Below are 5783 nucleotides of genomic sequence, written 5' to 3'. Positions count from 1 at the left end.
GTGTTCGAAAATTTTCGAATTTTGTTTTTTTTTTTTTACTTGCCGACTGCATCGGCCCCCATATTCCAATACCCATCACTCGAAGATGAGATGCTTCCGTTGCATATCCTCAAAGATTATTATACCGGGTGCCCCCCGAGCCGATTCCTCAAGAGAATTGATGGTATCGCTCGTAAGGTTTGAGCAAATACGCTGAACCCGTACGGTGGACAGGATACTTTGGCCGATCACGGAATCGGGCTCCACGCCTCGCTTGCTCGTTGAAGGTTTTGAAGTTCCCTTCATAAGCTTTTCGGGGCCGATCAAGCAAGGATCAGCCTCTCCTCGGTTTGCTCATTGGTTTGATCTTGTTACTTGGTCGTGGCCGATAAAACCAACCCTACCACTTGATGCGCTTGTCAGTCAGGTCCACCTGCGGAGGCCCGTAGAGTCGTGGAGCGCTACGCTCCGTCGGCAAGACGAAACATAGCGCAGCCACCGATGTCCTTCATCATCGCTTCGTTTAGGGCGCTCACTCCATCTTCTCGTGGACGTACCTTCTTCATCCAAGGTTCGCTCGGACCTTGGCACCCGCATCAGCGTGCTTTCCTTAGCGGGCGTGTGCACAACCTCCTGCCTCCCCAGGGCCGCGTAATCGCCGAACCCCCGCGCTGAGAACGGCCGAGTCCGCTTCGTGGCACCACCCCGGGGCTTCTATGGTACCCATCTTCTTCCACTTCTCCGTCTTCTAAATCTTCAAGATTCGCCTAACGAGGTGACTCAGCCGCTTGCTTGTATGAGAGCCCCTAGGCGCTCGAACACGACACGTTGGCTCCCTCTCTTTTCCTCACGTATTTCAGTAATTGCCGATTGTGGTGACCACTGTCCTCCTTCGAATCCTGCAGTTGTTCCCGAAGAAGGGGCAACCCCAATGCCTCGGCGTTGTCCTCTTGCCCCTTTGATGCTTCCGTGCATGGGCCGTGCTCTCATCGTGACCCCGCGATTGATAGTCTCTGCCTTCTAGCCAAACGACTTCATCATCATAGTTGGACTGCCGGGCGTTGGCCATATCACCATGCTATTTGTTGAGGAGGTGGTCGAGAGAGGTCGTTGATATCTAGTATTCTTCACTTCTCCCTCTCGTACGTAGCGCTTGCCATCACATGGAGCCGATCACAGGAGCGGCTCTCCTCTCGTATCTTGCGAGAGCAATTTCGGCTTCTCATCTCCATCTTTGCTGTAGTGGTTCAGGTCCTACCATGTTGATGTCAACGTGGGACTCCGGGCCGGCAGCTCCTGGGGTAGATGACTTCTACCATGTTAACGGCTGGGGAAGGGCTGGGTGTCACTCTTCATGGCGTATCAAGGAAAATTAAACGCCTTCTCTATCGCGTCTGGATGTGTTGACGCCACACCCCCAACAAGCAGGCATGTGGGGAAAGCGAATTGTGGAATTTATGTGACGGCCGCTTAGCTCTTGCGCCGTGGGGAACTTGAGACCTTCAGAATCGTCAACCTTTCTCCTCGGAAAGCAGGAGGTCAAGATTTGTTCGGCCTTGGTCACGTCAAATCAGTCCTCTGGGCGGCCCTGTGGCTTTACTCATTTGCAGGACACGGGGTTCCTCCCCGAGTCCACCTACCATCGTTACTTCTTGGTCTCCCGCAGCACTTCACTTTCCTCCGAGACGACCATGACTATCGCACGCTTGAACTTGTCTTTGGGTACAGGTCTCGTGGCGCCGCTCATATGTCGATAAGCCTTCGAACCAGCAGGCGCCAGCAGGGATAATCTGCTAAGAGGCCATGTCCTTGAGCTGTTATATGCCAAAGCACTGCCAACTCGATCGCTTTCCTTTTTCATTATAACAACCAATAACATCGCCTTGTTAGTCTCAAGCTACTGATACCATTACCGTTTCTCCGCGCTTCCTCGACGTAGTTGTGCTAGATCTTAGCTAGAATCAAGTCACCATATTGCATGAACTCGTTTCTTCCACTACTTCAGATCGGGATGGAGCTGGTAGGGAGGTATACTATCCAAAGCGATCCCGTGAGACTGGGAAAAGAGCCCACAGTTGATCCCATACCGAAGCCGGTCCTATTGCGCCAAATATCGCCCATGTGCTCATGAGTCGAGCACTGATCCACTAATTTGGAGAAATCAGTGGAGCCAATATTTAGGTGGCAAATGATCATTCTCAGAGAGATCATCTGCATGGCTGGAATATAATATTGCCTCCTTTTTGTGATAAATGTCAACCGGCTCCTCGGGCATGGCATCATCCCGCATCCACTGCATGCCGGCAGAGATGCGTTCGGGATCTGCCGTGGTGGCGCATTTACGCTCATGTTTGTTTTTCCAGCTCTCCGAGCCAACCGTTGTGAGCCGGGGCTCGGGAAAGCCACGGGTGGCGACGGCTAGCCATTTTCCGCTTTCTGCCTGTCACTGACGCCTTCCGTTTGCGCTGAGTCTCCCCGACGCTGTGGTCAGTTTGAGAGTGCCTGTGTTACAATCCGGCACATACGGTACCAGCTGTGATCTCTGAGGGATCTCCTTAGGCGCCAACCAAGAACTGCAGTTTAGGGTCACTCACCATCAGATAATAATGCTGTGCAGTAGTCGATTTCACTGAAGCGCAACACCCATAAGGCAGCGTGGACGACTGGAGTGGCAATTTCCTCCAGCGGCCCCAGAGCTGGTCCTGACGCCAGGCAGACCGTGGCTCATGACTTCTGATCAGCGCCAGAGCAGGACGTCCACATGGGTGCTAATGACCCAGCCAGAAAGGCGCAGCTGAGTGGGAGCCACCAAGTAGTTAATCTCCCGCTCGGCAGGCTGCAGTGTGCTCCTCCGACGGCAGAGACGACCTCATCGAGCGCACCTTGTGGTGAACCCCTCCATCCGGGCGCTGCTGGGTACGGGTTCTTCCAAAAGAGCCGATGAGGTCGGCTTCGGGTGGGGTGGCCTTCGATCTGGCCATGTTTCTTCGAGCTCATCGCGCCTCTCTCGTAGGTGACTCAAGGCATTATCTGGCTGCCATCCCTGGCGTGGATGGGCAGTGGCTGATGGCATTGTCCCACTGGGCAAGAAGTGTGGCCTGTGTTGACCGCAAACTCACCACACGGGTAAACATGCCAGATTGCAGTGAGCGGAAGAGCCTGGGAGGTCGGCTGGGCCGAGACCCTCCGAGCGACGCCCGCACGCCCCCTTTCCTCGGGCTCAACACGCGCGGGCGCATGCGGGCGTGGTGATGTGCTACTCCGGCCCATACCACGAAGGTGGATGGGGAATGCCTCGCTAGTTCCCGCATAGGTGCTGCATGCAATGTTAATACACGAGCCTTGGACGCTTCAAAGACTCAGAATTTGCCTCTGGAAGAGGCCGATTCACCCATGATCCGTGGCAAGTATCAACATTGGTGATCCCGTTTGATCAAGATAAAGCACTGAGATCGACACACATTTAGGGCTTCACCAAGACTGATCATCCTACCTGTGTTAGCCTGCTGCAGCAGACTTGCCTGCTTCTGATACTAAACAAGGCCAAAGAACCAACAATGAGCTGATCCACTACATCCCCACAGGATCGCGGACCACCACGCCGCCCACCGGATCCCCCTTTGTAGGGCCTAACTACTGCATATTAAACTAATCCTTGCACAGCAAGAAAAATTTGTATCTGAGACTTACCTACTAAACGATATTTCCTTTAGATCCTGCAATTGCATCTTTTTGTTTCTTGTTTACACTAGTTTGGCATAATGGACAAAAATAAGCTTCTTGTTCTATTTCCTGAGTTAAGACATGGATGGTTTGATCCGAAAATTAAAAAACCCATGGAACATATTAGCATGAATACTTTGAATACCATTGTTGCTAATGATATGGAAAATTCTAAGCTTGGGGAAGCTGGTTTTGATGAGCATGATCTTTTTAGTCCCCCAAGAAATGAGGAGAAAATTTACTTTGATGATACTTTGCCTCCTATTTATGATGATTATAATGATAGTGATCTTTTGGTGCCACCTACTATGGAGAGTAAATTTTGTTGTGATTATACTATGCCTCCTACACTTGAGGAGAATAATAATGATAGCTACTTTGTTGAATTTGTTCCCACTACAACTAATAAAATTGATTATGCTTATGTTGGGAGTAATAATAATTTTATGCATGAGACTCATGATAAGAATGCTTTATGTGATAGTTATATTGTTGAGTTTGCTCATGATGCTACTGAAAGTTATTATGAGAGAGGAAAATATGGTTGTAGAAATTTTCATGTTACTAAAATGCCTCTCTATGTGCTGAAATTTTTGAAGCTACACTTGTTCTATCTTCCTATGCTTGTTACTTTGCTCCTCATGAACTTGTTTATTTACAAGATTCCTATGCATAGGAAGCATGTTAGACTTAAATGTGTTTTGAATTTTCCTCTTGATGCTCTCTTTTGTTTCAAATACTATTTCTTGCGAGTGCATCATTAAAACTGCTGAGCCCATCTTAATGGCTATAAAGAAAGAACTTCTTGGGAGATAACCCATGTGTTATTTTGCTACAGTACTTTGTTTTATATTTGTGTCTTGGAAGTTGTTTACTACTGTAGCAACCTCTCCTTATCTTAATTTTGTGTTTTGTTGTGCCAAGTAAAGTCTTTGATAGTAAGGTTCATACTAGATTTGGATTACTGCGCAGAAACAGATTTCTTTGCTGTCACGAATCTGGGTCTAATTCTATGTAGGTAACTCAGAAAATTAAGCCAATTTACGTGAGTGATCCTCAGATATGTACGCAACTTTCATTCAATTTGGGCATTTTCATTTGAGCAAGTCTGGTGCCTCAATAAAATCCATCTTTACGGATTGTTCTGTTTTGACAGATTCTGCCTTTTATTTCGCATTGCCTCTTTTGCTATGTTGGATGAATTTCTTTGATCCATTAATGTCCAGTAGCTTTATGCAATGTCCAGAAGTGTTAATAATGATTGTGCCACCTCTGAACATGTTAATTTTTATTGTGCACTAACCCTCTAATGAGTTGTTTCGAGTTTGGTGTGGAGGAAGTTTTCAAGGATCAAGAGAGGAGTATGATACAATATGATCAAGGAGAGTGAAAGCTCTAAGCTTGGGGATGCCCCGGTGGTTCACCCCTGCATATTTCAAGAAGACTCAAGCGTCTAAGCTTGGGGATTCCCAAGGCATCCCCTTCTTCATCGACAACATTACCAGGTTCCTCCCCTGAAACTATATTTTTATTCGGCCACATCTTATGTGCTTTGCTTGGAGCGTCGATTTGTTTTTGTTTTTGTTTTGTTTGAATAAAATGGATCCTAGCATTCACTGTATGGGAGAGAGACACGCTCCGCTGTAGCATATGGACAAGTATGTCCTTAGGCTTTACTCATAGTATTCATGGCGAAGTTTCTTCTTCGTTAAATTGTTATATGGTTGGAATTGGAAAATGCTACATGTAGTAATTCTAAAATGTCTTGAATAATTTGATACTTGGCAATTATTGTGCTCATGTTTAAGCTCTTGCATCATATACTTTGCACCCATTAATGAAGAAACACTTAGAGCTTGCTAATTTGGTTTGCATATTTGGTTTCTCTAGAGTCTAGATAATATCTAGTATTGAGTTTTGAACAACAAGGAAGACGGTGTAGAGTCTTATAATGTTTACAATATGTCTTTTATGTGAGTTTTGCTGTACCGTTCATCCTTGTGTTTGTTTCAAATAACCTTGCTAGCCTAAACCTTGTATCGAGAGGGAATACTTCTCATGCATCCAAAATCCTTGAGCCA

This window comes from Lolium rigidum, chromosome 7, assembly GCF_022539505.1.
Source record: "Lolium rigidum isolate FL_2022 chromosome 7, APGP_CSIRO_Lrig_0.1, whole genome shotgun sequence".
Taxonomy (NCBI): domain Eukaryota; kingdom Viridiplantae; phylum Streptophyta; class Magnoliopsida; order Poales; family Poaceae; genus Lolium; species Lolium rigidum.
This window is presented reverse-complemented; position numbering follows the sequence as displayed.